Source organism: Arachis hypogaea, chromosome 15 (genome assembly GCF_003086295.3).
Source record: "Arachis hypogaea cultivar Tifrunner chromosome 15, arahy.Tifrunner.gnm2.J5K5, whole genome shotgun sequence".
NCBI classification, from domain to species: Eukaryota; Viridiplantae; Streptophyta; class Magnoliopsida; order Fabales; family Fabaceae; genus Arachis; species Arachis hypogaea.
The window spans coordinates 109284798-109301331 of NC_092050.1; the positions used below are offsets into that span (position 1 = coordinate 109284798).

General features: G+C 41.2%; 1 non-coding gene across 1 annotated transcript; it reads left to right on the forward strand.

The window, feature by feature from the left end:
• Positions 1 to 15787: 15787 nt before the first annotated feature.
• Positions 15788 to 15895, forward strand: LOC112752770 (small nucleolar RNA R71). Its single transcript, XR_003177187.1, has one exon. It is a non-coding gene; the product is annotated as a small nucleolar RNA R71 (small nucleolar RNA).
• The last annotated feature ends 639 nt before the right edge of the window (positions 15896 to 16534 follow it).

The window sequence follows — 16534 nt, forward strand, 5'->3', positions numbered from 1 at the left end:
AAGCTGATATATTTGAATGATGAGGCTCAGCTCTGGCACCAGATTCTGAGCAACTATGTGATACCGAGCACTCATGAGACAGAGCTGCCCGCTGCTATGATCACCCTCATCTGGTGTGTGATGGAGGGTAAGGACCTGTATCTTTCACGTTTCATCCGGTATTATATGGCCAGGGTCCATGTTAGAGGCACCCTCCCCTTCCCTTATCTGATCACCCAGCTAGGCCGTCGAGCCGACGTGCCTTGGGAGCTTGCTGATGAGAAGCCACCTGCTGCAGACTGCAAGAATATTATCCCTCACAGTAGGAAGTTTCAGGCTTTAGGTTACAGACCCCCATTCCTCACCGCTTCTGATGAGGCAGCCACACCTTCAGCTGCCCCTTCTTCATCCACTACTACACCAGCTACCACCACTGCACCTCTACCTGCCTCAGCGCCCATTTACCACCTCGTGCACCGCCTTTTTCAGCAGCTAGACCAGATGGAGCGCCGCAACCAGCGGCGATATGCGATATCTGAGCGTCGCAACAAGTGACGCTATAAGAATTTAAAGTTGTTGCTCCGCACTGGTCACCATGACATTCCTTCTGAGCCTGACACACCATTAGAGCCATCTGAGGAGGAGGCGGATGAGCATGAGGAGGAGGCACCTACCCAGGCCGAGCAGGGAGGACCAAAGCAGGCTGCGCCACAGCATGAGGAGCTACACCAGATCCAGGCCGCAGACCCGGAGATTCCTCTCCAGTCAGCACCTCCACTGCATCAGACAGATCCTCCTACACTTATCCAGCCTGCAGACCTTCAGGCCACCACAGAGACTCCAACAGCCCATCCTTCCGGTGATGACACTTCTTCACACCCAGCTTGAGTGAGCATCGAGGACGATGCTATATTTTAAGTGTGGGGAGGTCGCCATCCCTGGCTTATCTTTTGGTGAACCACTACAGACTCTTCTATCTTATTTTATTTTTTTGTATTTTTATTTTTATTTTTATTTTTATTTTTTAGCACTTGCACATTGTTCTTTTGCTATATTTTTACTTTATTTTCTGTATTTTGCACTTTAGTTTATAACTTAGACATTTAGTTTAGTTTGCAATTCTAAACTTATTAATTATAGAATATGTGGATTAATTAGTATAGTTTACCCTTTTAGCATATAATAATTTGATTTAATTAAAAATAAAAAGAAGTAAATTAGAGACTTTAACAGAATCAAACATCCACACACCTTGTATATATAGCATTACATGTTAGTTAGTTAACAACATTTCTTCAAGGAGGAACACTAAGATTTTAAGGGCCACCCTAAGATTTACATTGAGAATAATGGGAACTCTTGATTTCTACTTGCATGACTGACGTGGCGAAAATTGGCGAATTAAGAATTGTTATGAGATATGCGTTGCAAGTATAGTTCTTAACCAACCAGATATCCGCTTATCAATTTAGAAGGGTTGTCACAAAAATTAAAATTAAAATACTGGGAGTATGAATCCCAGGTCGTCTCCCAACGAGTTGCAGAAAGGTGTGCTATTTTATTAATCAGATGTTTTCAAAATGGTTTGAGTTGAATAAACAAAAAATTAAATTAGAGAAATTAAATAATTTAAATAGAAGCCATGACTGGGAGCAGATTAGTTGGAAGCCCTATTCTTGTTGAAGTACTCTCAAGATTAATTGATAATTGAAGGTTGTTCTGTTTAGTTATCCCTTACTAGGTAAGGGAAGGTCAAACAAGTTGGAATGCTGTTTCTATTCACAAGTTCCAATCCGCTCAATTGAAAAGGATTAGTGTCAGTGACTAGAGAGCATCCCAACAATAAACCTAAGTACAATTTTTCTTTCAAGCATCCCAACTCAAGGGTTCCTTTCAATCAACTCCCCATCAAGTTAGGGAACTACTGGCTCATTGTGAATGTAGAACTCATAACATAGGAAAGGAAATTAAAGGAAGACATGATAAATAAAACTCAAAGGAATCAATTAAAAATAAAAGTAATTCTTGAATTAATAAATTCTAAAACAGTCCAATAGTAAAATTGAGTAAATTAAAGGACATGGAAGAGTAAAGCCAATTAAAGAAAATGAACTAGAATGACGAAGTCTTGATGAGGTAATAACTCTTCTCAATATTCCAATGCAAAAAGCATTAGAAATAAAATCCTAAGAACTATGAATGTGTAGAGAGAAAACCTAGAGCAGGAGTAAAACTAGATCTAAAAACTAAAAAACTGTGTAGAATGAATATTGTCCTTGGTTTCTGCATGTCCTCTGGCTCTAGTCTGCTTTTCTGGGCCAAAAACTGGGTCAAAACAGGGCCCAAAATCGCCCCCAGCGAATTCTGCAGATTATGCAGATCGCGCACGTCACGCGATCGCGTCATTCATGCGGACGCGTCATTCGGAGTTTTGCTTGCCACGCGGGCGCGTCGTCCACGCCTCCGCGTCACTTGTGCTATTCCAATCCGTGTGGTTACGTGAGCCATGCGGCCGCGTCACTGCGATTTCCTCTCTTTCCTGCGGTCGCGTGAGCCATGCGGCCGCATCACTCCTCGCTGGTCATCTCCTTAATTTCTTGTGTTCCTTCCATTTTTGCAAGCTTCCTTTCCAATCTCCAACTCATTCATGCCCTATAAAGCCTGAAACACTTAACACACAGATCACGGCATCGAATGGAATAAAGGAGAATTAAAATACATAATTAAAAGTCTTTAGGAAGCAAGTTTTCAATCATGTAATAATTTTAGGAAGGAAATATAAATGCATGCTAATCATATGAATAAGTGGGTAAAGACCATGATAAAACCACATAATTAAGCACATTATAAACCATAAAATAGTGGTTTATCAACCTCCCCACACTTAAACATTAGCATGTCCTCATGCTTATTTAAAGGAGATAAAATAAATGAGTAGGAACATGTAAAACTCATGCAATGCAATGCAACCTATATATGTCAATGCAACTATATGATTCTTGTCCACTTGATCAATAGTAAATAAGCTCTTCAAAATAATTACAAATCAAATTCCACTAATTCAATTCTCATACAGTAAGAACAGATAAAAATGCAAGAAGGTAGCTCATGAAAGCAGGGAACACAGAAATTTAAGCATTGAACCCTCACTGATGATGTATGTACGCTCTAATCTCTCTAGTGTATAGGGCAATCACTCTATCCTTCTCTAATCGTGCTCTCTAATTTTTGTTCTTCTCCTAACCAATCAACAACATTTAATATACCAATGCAAACATCATGAGGTCTTTTCAAGGTTGTAATAGGGCTAAGGTAATGGTAAGGATACATATATGGCTAAGTAAGCTTATAAACTGAATCTTTAATTAACCCAAGCTTTAACATAACCTATATATATTCTATATAACTTTAGGATTCATAGTTAGCTACCCAGAATTTCTCTTTCACATTCCATACTCATGTATCAACTTTTTATTTTAATTTTATCATACATGCATTGATCTTTGAATTCTTAACTTAACATTGGGGTAATTTTGTCCCCTTATTTATTTATTGAATATTTTTGGTTTTTTTTTTCAACATAAACATAAAAATAAACATAGCTTATCAATGCACATAGATTTTTAATTCTTATAGTTTCACATGAGTAGGTATCCAAATTTCCATTATATTATCATGACACATTCCCTTATTATCTTTTGTTTCCACAATTTCCCATACTTAATTGGCACACACAATTCTATCTTAGGCTAACCAAAGATTCAGTTTGGGATATATAGAATTGTTTTTCCGCTTAAGGCTAGTAATGTGGTAAAATATAGAACAAATGGGATTTAAAGGCTCAAAGTGGCTAACAAAGGTAATTGAAAGGGTGGGCTTAATTTGGATAAGTGAGCTAAACAATTAATGGCCTCAATCATATGCAAACATATAAATATAATAAACGTTGGACATATAGGATGGAACAAAATATAGATTACAATCATAGAGAAGTAAACACACAAGAATAAAATAACTATGGTTAAATAATGTAACCATGCATAAAGGCTCGAATCTCAGGTTGTGTGTTCTTTAGTTAAAAAATCATGTTCCAAATACAACTTCAAGCAAATTTAACATAAAAGTTTTAGAAGAAACTTATTGTCTTTTCAATCAAGTAGAACATGCATGCAACTAATCTATTACTATGCAATTTATCCTATTCTACAAAAGAAAAACTAACTAAATATCCTGATTTACTGACCGACCTCCCCACACTTAAGGCTTTGCACCGTCCTCGGTGCCATCTGTCAGAAACAAAGGTGGGCTGGTAGCAGGATCTCCACAGTTTGGGCCATCATGGCTTCTTGTGCTGGTAAAGGACGTGGAGTCCGGGGTGTCTGAGTCCTTGAATTTTCCCATAATCAGCTCCTTGAGGTATGTGAATCGGCGCTTGTTACGGCGCTCTCTCATCTTAGCTTTGTGTTCCTACTGATCCAACCTTTCGAGTATCTGATGGAGCAGTTGGTCTGTTGTAGGTGCTTGTGGTGTTGAAGAAGGAATATCTTCAACCGGTTCAGTAGGATGGCTTGTGGCAGCTGTTGGAGGTCTAATGTATTTCCCGTTAGGGACATACTGATCATCCCGTGGAAGCATGGCTTTGGTGTCCCCAGCTCTGTAGGAGACTCCGGCTGCTGAGACAAGATCTGAGACCAAGGCGGGAAAAGGTAAGTTGTCCGTAATTTGTATGTGTCCCATGGCATTCCGGATGTGTCTTGGTAGGTGCAGAGGTTGGTCTGTAAGGATGCACCATAGTAGAACGGCCATGTCCGCAGTGAAGGAGGACTCGTGAGTGCTCAGAAAGACATAATGGGACATGATCTGTGCCCATACGCGAGCCTCTAAGGTAAGTGCTGAAGTCGATATTCTCTTAGGGTGGGTACGATGGTATCTGTAGATCCAACGGCTGTCAGGTAGTGCGATAACTCTGAGAACGGTGTTCTAGTCAAATTGGTATATCTAGCGCTTGAGTGCGGCTTCTTGAAATGGCCTCTTTTGTAATTGGGGCTTGCTTCTGACGGACAAAGACAGACTGCAGGGTTGGCAGGTGGAAGTTGGAGTAGAACTCGACTACCCAAGAAAGATTGACCTGCCTCGGCTGTCTCTATAGGAAACCCCATTGCCTTTGTGCAATTTGCGGCTAAACAAAGGTAGCAATATGGGTTGGGAGGAGAAGAAGGTATTCGTTGTTGTAACTCCTTTCTGCCAGGATGGGGAACATCTGCTCACAGTAGCGATTGGGAAATTGCGCAGAGTCCTTTGCTGGGAAGGCTTTTTCTTTATCATCAACCTTTATAATCCTCTTAGTTCTTTTTGTTGAGGGTTTAACTGCAGTGGAAGAGGGCTCTGCCACTAGTGCTCTCTTTGTTCCTCTCTTTGCTGTTGATTTGTGAGTAGCTTTCTCTTTGCCTTTCTTTGTTGCCATCCTGAAAAAAGGAAGAGAGAGTAAATTAAATTTAAAGAGATAGAGCAAGAAAGAGGATTGTATGAGTGATAATCAATGCACGTCAAAGAGTATGTCATTAACACATGGTCATGACTACATGTGTAAAGTTCATCAATGGGAAAATAGCAAGTGCAGTTAAGGACAATTAAATGCAAGAGGTTTATTGGCATGCAGGCAAAGGCATGAGTAGCATAGATCAAACATTTAATTAGTCAAATTTGTTATCACTCGTAACAAACTAGCCATCATGCGGTCGCGTCGGTCACGCGATTGCGTGACCCATTTTATGCTACTGGCGCGAGGGTAGCCTCGCACACGCACAACTCTCTGTTTGAAAGTTTATTTTTACCAATGCTGGGGTGACGCGATCGCGTGGGGCATGCGATCGCGTGAGCGGCCATTAGAAGGATATGACGCGGTCGCGTCAGTCACGCAGCCGCGTGGGAAGGATTGTGTGTTCAGCACCAATCCAGCACCACTCTAGCACAACTTTCGGTCGTGCACCCTTTTCACGTCGAATTCAAGGGCACGCGGCCGCGTGAGTGACGCGGTCGCATGGGAGGCCAGTGTTCCCATTTGATGCGGACGCATCGGCGACGCTGTCGCGTGGGGCGATTTGTGCCACTGGCACGCCTCCAGCCACGCTCTTGCGGGACTCTCTATTCGTTTTATTATTTCTTCCCATCTCTTGCAACGTGAAAATTTTTTTTTTTTTGTAAAATAAAAGTATGTAAATACAGATGCACGAAATGTACTAATAGAGAGAAGAGTTATTGAATAGGAAAACTGAGAATAAAGAAAAGAACGATCATACCATGGTGGGTTGTCTCCCACCAAGCACTTTGCTTTAACGTCCGTAAGTTGGACGCTCCACTAGCTCAGGCTGCGGCATTGTGGGGATCTTCCAAGAGGAAGATCTCGATCTCCTTGTTTTTCTTCAGCTTCTCGCCATGGTACAGCTTTAAACGATGTCCATTAACTTTGATAAGTTCAGAGCTTGAAGGATGGCTTAGGTGGTAAACTCCGTATGGTTCGGCCTTCTCTACTCTGTATGGACCTTCCCATCTTGATCTCAACTTGCTTGACATGAGCCTTAGTCGAGACTTGTAAAGGAAGACTAAGTCCCTAGGTTGGAACTCTTTTCTCTTGATGTGCTGATAATGTACAGCCTTCATCTTCTCTTTGTATAGTCTTGAGTTTTCATAAGCTTCTAGGCGAAGGCTTTCCAATTCTTGCAGTTGCAATTTTCTTTCAGCTCCGGCTTTCTCAATTCCCATGTTGCACTCCTTTACTGCCCAAAAAGCTTTGTGCTCTACTTCAACAGGGAGATGACAAGCTTTTCCATAAACTAAGCGGAAAGGACTCATCCCAATGGGTGTTTTGTATGCTGTTATGTATGCCCAGAGTGCATCTTGTAGCCTGGTGCTCCATTCTCTTCTATGAAGTTTGACTATCTTCTGCAAGATACACTTTATCTCTCTGTTTGACACCTCGGCTTGCCCATTAGTCTGAGGGTGGTAGGCTATTGCAACCTTATGAATTATCCCATACTTCTTCATTAATCCTGTTAGTCTCCTGTTATAAAAATGGGTGCCTTGATCGCTCACGATTGCTCATGGTGATCCAAAGCGACAAATAATGTGGTTTCTCACAAAGGAAAAAATAGTGTTAGCATCATCAGTGTGGGTAGGAATTGCTTCCACCCATTTGGAAACGTAATCCATAGCTAACAATATATAAAAATAACCATTAGAATTTAGAAATGGACCCATGAAGTCAATGCCCCAAATGTCAAAGATTTCACAGAAAAGCATAATTTGTTGAGGCATCTCATCCCTCTTGGATATATTACCAAATTTTTGGCAGCGTCTCTAAAAAGTGTAGGCTACCAGAATCCACAGTCTAAGATTTTTCTAGCTGTTCTTTGAGGGCCAAAATGTCCTCCACTCTCAGACGAGTGACATGCCTCTAAGATGGACTGGAATTCTGATTGAGGCACATACCGTCTAATTACCTGGTCAGCGCCACATCTCCATAAATATGTGTCATCCCATATATAATATTTAGACTCGCTTTTCAGCTTGTCTCTTTGATGCTTAGAAAATTTTGGAGGAAAGGTGCGGCTAACTAGATAATTAGCTACAGGTGCATACCAAGGGACTACCTCAGATACTGCTTGCAGGTTATCAAATGGGAAATTATCAGCTATAGGAGTGGGGTCATCTGTAATGTGCTCAAGGTGACTCAAATGGTCTGCCACTGAATTCTGGTTACCACTCCTATCCTTAATTTCTAAATCAAATTCTTGTAATAGCAGTATCCAATGTATAAGCCTTGGTTTGGACTCCTTTTTAGCTAATAGATACTTTAGAGCTGCATGGTCTGAGTACACTACTACCTTCGTACCAAGTAAATAGGCTCGGAATTTATCCAGAGCAAAAACAATAGCAAGAAGCTCTTTCTCAGTAGTAGTGTAATTGGACTGAGCGGCATCTAAAGTTTTAGACGCATAAGCAATAACAAAGGGGTCCTTACCTTCATGCTGAGCCAGTGCTACTCCTACTGCATGGTTGGAGGCGTCGCACATTATTTCAAATGGCTGGCTCCAGTCTGGTCCTCTCACAATTGGAGCTTGAGTCAGGGCGGTCTTCACTGAACTCAAACTCAATATCCTTCTGCAGTAGCCTGGATAAGGGAAGTGCTACCTTACTGAAGTCCTTAATGAATCTCTTGTAAAAACCTGCATGGCCAAGGAACGAACGGACTTCCCTCATAGAAGAGGGGTAAGGTAAACTAGAAATAACATTTACCTTTGCTGGATCTAGAGAAATGCCAGTATTAGACACAACATGTCCTAGTACAATACCTTGTTTTACCATAAAGTAACTTTTTTCAAAATTTAATACAAGGTTTGTACTGACACATCTATCTAATACTCTAGATAATCCATCTAAGCAAAGGCTAAAGGAATTGCCGTACACACTAAAATCATCCATAAAAACTTCCATACAGTCCTCAATAAAATCAGAGAAAAGACTCATCATGCACATTTGGAAGGTAGCTGGTGCATTGCACAAGCCAAAGGGCATTCTCCTGTAAGCATAAATCCCAAAAGGACATGTAAAAATGGTCTTTTTCTGATCCTCAGGAGCTATATGAATCTGGAAATAACCTGTGTAACCATCAAAAAAAATAATGTGATTTACCTGACAGGCGATCCAGCATTTGATTAATGAATGGAAGAGGATAGTGATCCTTACGAGTGGCCTGGTTGAGGCGTCTGTAGTCAATGCAGACCCTCCAGGCGTTCTGAACTCTGGTTGCCATGAGCTCTCCGTGCTCATTCTTCACTGTAGTGACTCCAGACTTCTTGGGCACCACTTGTACTGGGCTTACCCATTCACTGTCTGAGATGGGATAGATGATATCTGCCTCTTGTAGTCTGGTCACTTCCTTTTTGACAACCTCTAAGATAGTGGGGTTTAGTCTTCTCTGGGGTTGACGGACAGGTCTTGCTCCCCCTTCTAAAAATATCCTATGCTCACAGACTTGAGGGTTGATGCCTACTATGTCTGCCAAACTCCAACCAATTGCCTTCTTGGGCCTCCTCAGAACACTAAGTAACTGCTCTTCCTATTGAGAAGTGAGTTTCCTTGCAATGATAACTAGAAACTTCTGCTCGTCCTCAAGGTAAGCATATTTGAGGTGTGGAGGAAGGGGTTTTGGTGTGCAAAATCGTGATTATTCCATTCCTTGGTAACGGCGCTAAAAACTCAATACGCACGTTCATGATCTTATATCTGTTTCACAACTTCGTACAACTAACCAGCAAGTGCACTGGGTCGTCCAAGTAATAAACCTTACATGAGTAAGGGTCGATCCCACGGAGATTGTCGGCTTGAAGCAAGCTATGGTCACCTTGTAAATCTCAGTCAGGCGGATTAAATTGTATTAAGAAATTATAGTGGATAAAAATAAATAAAATATAAAATAGGATAGTGGTACTTATGTAATTCATTGGTGAGAATTTCAGATAAGCGTATAGAGATGCTTTCGTTCCTCTGATCTCTGCTTTCCTGCTGTCTTCATCCAATCAATCCTACTCCTTTCCATGGCAAGATTTATGTAGGGCATCACCGTTGTCAATGGCTACATCCCATCCTCCTGTGAAAATGGTCCAATGCGCTGTCACTACATGGCTAATCATCTGTCGGTTCTCGATCATACTGGAATAGGATTTACTATCCTTTTGCGTCTGTCACTACGCCCAGCACTAGCGAGTTTGAAGCTCGTCACAGCCATCCCTTCCCAGATCCTACTCGGAATACCACAGACAAGGTTTAGACTTTCCGGATCTCAGGAATGGCCATCCATGGGTTCTAACTTATACCACGAAGACACTAATAACTCGGACTCGGTCCCCTGTATTAGATATCCAAGAGATATCCATTCAGTCTAAGGTAGAACGGAAGTGGTTGTCAGGCACGCGTTCATAAGTTGAGAATGATGATGACTGTCACGATCATCACATCCATCGTATTGAAGTGCGAATGAATATCTTAGAAGCGGAATAAGTTGAATTGAATAGAAAAACAGTAGTACTTTGCATTAATCCTTGAGGAACAGCAGAGCTCCACACCTTAATCTATGGTGTGTAGAAACTCTACCGTTGAAAATACATAAGTGAAAAGATCCAGGCATGGCCGAATGGCCAGCCCCCAAAACATGATCAAAGGATCAAAAGATAATCCAAAGATGTAAAAAGTCCTATTTATACTAAACTAGTTACTAGGGTTTATAGAAATAAGTAATTGATGTAGAAATCCACTTCCGGGGCCCACTTGGTGTGTGCTTGGGCTGAGCTTGAAGTTTACACGTGAAGAGGTCATTCTTGGAGTTGAATGCCAGTTTGTAACGTGTTTCTGGCGTTGAACTCCACTTTGCAACTTGTTTCTGGCGCTAAACACCAGAATGCAGCATGGAACTGGCGTTGAACGCCAGTTTACGTCATCTATCATTGGGAAAAGTATGGACTATTATATATTGATGGAAAGCCCTGGATGTCTACTTTCCAACGCAATTAGAAGCGCGCCATTTGGAGTTCTGTAGCTCCAGAAAATCCACTTCGAGTGCAGCGAGGTAAGAATCCAACAGCATCTGCAGTCCTTCTTCAACCTCTGAATCTGATTTTTGCTCAGGTCCCTCAATTTCAGCTAGAAAATACCTAAAATCATAGAAAAACACACAAACTCATAGTAAAGTCCAGAAATGTGATTTTTAATTAAAAACTAATAAAAATATACTAAAAACTAACTAAATTATACTGAAAACTATGTAAAAACAATGCCAAAAAGCGTATAAATTATCCACTCATCACAACACCAAACTTAAATTGTTGCTTGTCCCCAAGCAACTGGAAATCAAATAGGATAAAAAGAAGAGAATATACTATAAATTCCAAACTATCAATGAAACTTAGCTCCAATCAGATGAGCGGGACTTGTAGCTTTTTGCCTCTTGAATAGTTTTGGCATCTCACTCTATCCATTGAAGTTTAGAATGATTGGCATCTATAGGAACTTAGAATTCAGATAGTGTTATTGATTCTCCTAGTTCAGTATGTTGATTCTTGAACACAGCTACTTTATGAGTCTTGGCCGTGGCCCTAAGCACTTTGTTTTCCAGTATTACCACCGGATACATAAATGCCACAGACACATAACTGGGTGAACCTTTTCAGATTGTGACTCAGCTTTGCTAAAGTCCCCAATTAGAGGTGTCCAGGGTTCTTAAGCACACTCTTCTTTTGCTTTGGACCTTGACTTTAACTGCTCAGTCTCAAGTTTTCACTTGACACCTTCACGCCACAAGCACATGGTTAGGGACAGCTTGGTTTAGCCGCTTAGGCTAGGATTTTATTCCTTTAGGCCCTCCTATCCACTGATGCTCAAAGCCTTGGATCCTTTTTATTACCCTTGCCTTTTAGTTTTAAGGGCTATTGGCTTTTTGCTCTTGCCTCTTGGTTTAAAGAGCTTTTTGCTTTTTCTGCTTGCTTTTCTTTTTCTTTCTATTTTTTTTTTGCCAATTTTTTTTCGCATATTTTTTTCTGCAAGCTTAGTATTCACTGCTTTTTCTTGCTTCAAGAATCAATTTTTTTATTTTTCAGATTATCAAATAACATGTCTCCTTATCATCATTCTTTCAAGAGCCAACATATTTAACCTTCTTAACCAACAACTTCAAAAGACATATGCACTGTTCAAGCATTCATTCAGAAAACAAAAAGTATTGTCACCACATCAAAATAATTAAACTAGTTTCAAGGATAAATTAGAAACCATGTACTTCTTGTTCTTTTGTAATTAAAACATTTTTTTCATTTAAGAGAGGTGATGGATTCATAGGACATTCATAACTTTAAGGCATAGACACTTAAATACTAGGGATCATGTAATAAGACACAAACATAAAGCATAATAAACGAAAAATAGGAAAATAGAAGAACAGGGAAATTAAGGAATGAGTCCACCTTAGTGGGGGTGGCGTCTTCCTCTTCTTGAAGAACCAATGGTGCTTTTAAGCTCCTCTATGTCTCTTCCTTGTCTTTCTTGCTCCTCCCTCATAGCTCTTTGATCTTCTCTAATTTCATGGAGGATGATGGAGTGCTCTTGATGTTCCACCCTTAATTATCCGATGTTGGAACTTAATTAACCTAGGGAAGTGTTGATTTGTTCCCAATAGTTTTGTGAAGGAAAGTGCATCCCTTGAGGCATCTCAGGGATTTCATGGTGAGGAATTTCCTCATGCTCATGTTAAGGTCCATGCTCTCTTGTTTGCTTCATCTTTTTCTTAGTGATGGTCTTATCCTCTTCAATGAGGATGTCCCCCTCTATGTCAATTCCAGCCGAATTACAGAGGTGACAAATGAGGTGAGGAAAGGCTAACCTTGCCAAAGTAGAGGACTTGTCAGCCACCTTGTAGAGTTCTTGAGGTATAATCTCATGAACTTCTACTTCCTCCCCAATCATGATACTATGGATCATGATGGCCCGGTCTATAGTAACTTCAGACCGGTTGCTAGTAGGAATGATTGAGCGTTGAATGAACTCCAACCATCCTCTAGCCACTGGTTTGAGGTCAAGCCTTCTTAGTTGAACTGGCTTGCCCCTTGAGTCAATTTTCCATTTAGCTCCTTCCACACATATGTCCGCGAGGACTTGGTCCAACCTTTGATCAAAGTTGACTCTTATAGTGTAGGGGCGTGCGTTCTCTTCCATCATTGGTAGGTTAAACGCCAACCTTACATTCTCCGGACTGAAATCTAAGTATTTCCCCCGAACCATGGTGAGCCAATTCCTTGGGTTCGGGTTCACACTTTGATCATGGTTCCTGGTAACCCATGCGTTTGTATAGAACTCTTAAACCATTAAGATCCCGACTTATTGAATGGTTGGTTAGAACTTCCCAACCTCTTCTTTGGATTTCAAGTCGGATCTCCGAATACTCATTCTTTTTGAGATTGAAAGGAACCTCAAGGATCACTTTCTTCTTGGCCACAACTTCATAGAAGTGGTCTTGATGAACCTTAGAGATGAATCTCTCCATCTCCTATGACTCAGAGGTGGAAGTGATATCCTTCCATTTCCTCTTTCTAGAGGTTTCTCTGGCCTTAGGTGCCATAAATGGTTATGGAAAAATAAAAAGCAATGCTTTTACCACACCAAACTTAAAATGGGTGCTCGTCCTCGAGCAAAAGAAAAGAGAAAGAAGTAGAAGAAGAAGAAAAATGGAGGAGATGGAGGGAGAAGGTGGATTCGGCCAAGGGGAAGAAGAGAGGGTTGTGTTGTTTGAAAATGAAGAAGGAATGAGGGGTTTATATAGGAGTAGGGAGGGGTTAGGGTTCGGCCATTTAGGGTTGGGTTTGGGAGGGAAATTATTTTGAATTTAAAGGTAGATGGGGTTTTTGGGGAAGAGCGGATGGATGTGAGTGGTGAAGAGGTGATGGGAAAGAGTGATTGAGTTAATTGGTGAGGGGTATTTGGGGAAGAGATTTATGAAAAGGTATAAAGAGGAGAGAAGAAGTAGGTGGGGATCCTGTGGGGTCCACAGATCTTGAGGAGTTCCTGTGGGATCCACAGATCCAGTGGGGCCAAGGACTTTAATCATCCCTGCTCCAATTAGGCATGTAAACGCCCTCTGTAGGCAATCCTAGCGTTTAACGCCAGATTGCAGCATGTTTCTAGCGTTAAACACCACTTCCATGCTTGTTTTGGGCGTTCAACGCCAGTCTGCAGCATGTTTCTGGCGTTGAACGCCAGTTTTCCTTTGGAGTGCATTCCTGGCATTTAAACGCCAAAATGCTGCTTGTTTCTAGCGTTTAACGCCAGTTTCATGCTCTATTCTGGCGTTAAACACCAGCCAGATACTCCTTACTGGCGTTTAAACGCCAGTAAGCCCTTCCTCCAAGGTGTTCTGTTTTCAAAGCTATTTTTCATTCTGTTTTTGAATTTTTTTGTAGTTTTTGTGACTCCACATGATCATCAACCTAGTAAATCTTGAAATAACAAAGAGAAAATAAAATAAAATATATTAAATATCATTGGGTTGCCTCCCAACAAGCGCTTCTTTAATGTCAATAGCTTGACAGTGAGCTTTCATGGAGCCTCACAGATAATCAGAGCAAGGTTGGGACCTCCCAACACCAAACTTAGAGTTTGGTTGTGGGGGTTCAACACCAAATTTAGAGTTTGACTGTGGGGGCTTTGGTTGACTCTGCAGTTAGAGAAGCTTTTCATGCTTCCTCTCCATGGTTACAGAAGGAGGTCCTTGAGTTTTAAACACAAGGTTGTTCTCATTTAGTTGAAGGACTAATTCTCCTCTGTCAACATCAATCACAGCTCTTGCTGTGGCTAGGAAGGGTCTTCCAAGCATGATGGATTCATCCTCATCCTTCCCAGTGTCTAGGATTATGAAATCAGCAGGGACGTAAAGGTCTTCAACCTTTACTAACATGTCCTCTACTAGTCCATAAGCCTGTTTTCTTGAGTTGTCTGCCATCTCTAGGGAGATTCTGGCAGCTTGCACCTCAAAGATTTCCAGTTTCTCCATTACAGAGAGTGGCATGAGGTTTATCCCTGATCCAAGGTGACATAGAGCCTTCTCAAAGGTCATGATGCCTATGGTACAAGGTATTAAGAACTTTCTAGGATCCTGTTTCTTCTGAGGCAATCTCAGTTGATCCAGATCACTTAGTTCATTGATGAGCAAGGGAGGTTCATCTTCCCAAGTCACATTACCAAATAATTTGGCATTCAGCTTCATGATTGCACCAAGGTACTTGGCAACTTGCTCTTCAATAACATCCTCATTCTCTTCAGAAGAAGAATATTCATCAGAGCTCATGAATGGCATAAGGAGGTTTAATGGAATCTTTATGGTCTCCAGATGAGCCTCAGAGTCCTTTGGTTCCTCAGAGGGAAGCTCCTTATTGATCTCTGGACGTCCCAGGAGGTCTTCCTCATTGGGATTCACGTCCTCTCCCTCCCTTACAGGTTTGGCCATGGTAATCAATTCAATGGCCTTGCACTCTCCTTTTGGATTCTCTTCTGTATTGCTTGGGAGAGTACTAGGAGGGGTTTCAATGATCCTTTTACTCAGCTGGCCCACTTGTGCTTCCAGTTTTCTAATGGAGGACCTTGTTTCATTCATGAAACTTAGAGTGGCCTTAGATGGATCAGAGACTATATTTGCCAAGCTAGATGGATTCTGCTCAGAACTTTCTGTCTTTTTCTAAGTGGATGATGGAAAAGGTTTGGTATTGCTAAACCTGTTTCTTCCACCATTATTAAAGCCTTGTTGAGGCTTTTGTTGATCCTTCCATGAGAGATTTGGGTGATTTCTCCATGAGGGATTATAGGTGTTTCTGTAGGGTTCACCCATGTAATTTACCTCTGCTATTGCAGGGTTCTCAGGATCATAAGCTTCTTCCTCAGAAGATGCCTCTTGAGTACTGTTGGATGCAGCTTGCATTCCATTCAGACTCTGAGAAATCATATTGACTTGTTGAGTCAATATTTTATTTTGAGCCAATATGGTATTCAGAGTATCAATTTCAAGAACTCCCTTCTTCTGAGGCGTCCCATTACTCACAGGATTCCTCTCAGAAGTGTACATGAACTGGTTATTAGCAACCATGTCAATGAGTTCTTGAGCTTCTGCAGGCGTTTTCTTTAGGTGAATGGATCCACCTGCAGAAGTATCCAATGACATCTTAGCTAAATCAGACAGACCATCATAGAATATATCCAGGATGGTCCATTCTGAAAGCATGTCAGAAGGACACTTTTTGGTCAGTTGCTTATATCTCTCCCAAGCTTCATAGAGGGATTCACCTTCTTTCTGTCTGAAGGTTTGAACATCCACTCTAAGCTTACTCAACTTTTGAGGAGGAAAGAACTTGGCTAAGAATGCTATGACCAGCTTATCCCAAGAGTTCAGGCTATCTTTGGGTTGAGAGTCCAACCACACTCTAGCTCTGTCTCTTACAGCAAACGGGAAAAGCATAAGCCTGTAGACCTCGGGATCAACCCCATTGGTCTTAACAGTATCACAGATCTGCAAGAATTCAGTTAAGAACTGAAAAGGATCTTCAGATGGAAGTCCATGAAACTTGCAGTTCTGCTGCATCAGAGAAACTAATTGAGGTTTCAGCTCAAAGTTGTTTGCTCCAATGGCAGGGATGGAGATGCTTCTTCTATGTAAATTAGAATTAGGTGCAGTAAAGTCACCAAGCATCCTCCTTGCATTATTATTATTTTCGGCTGCCATCTCCTCTTCCTGTTCGAAAATTCATGTAAGGTTGTCTCTGGATTGTTGTATTTTAGCTTCTCTTAGTTTCCTTTTTAGAGTCCTTTCAGGTTCAGGATCTGCTTCAACAAGAATGTTCTTGTCCTTGTCCCTGCTCATATGAAAGAGAAGAGAACAAGAAAAGAAGAGGAATCCTCTATGTTACAGTAAAGAGGTTCCTTATTGTTAGTAGAAGAAGAAAGGGAATAAGAGTGAAGAAGAATG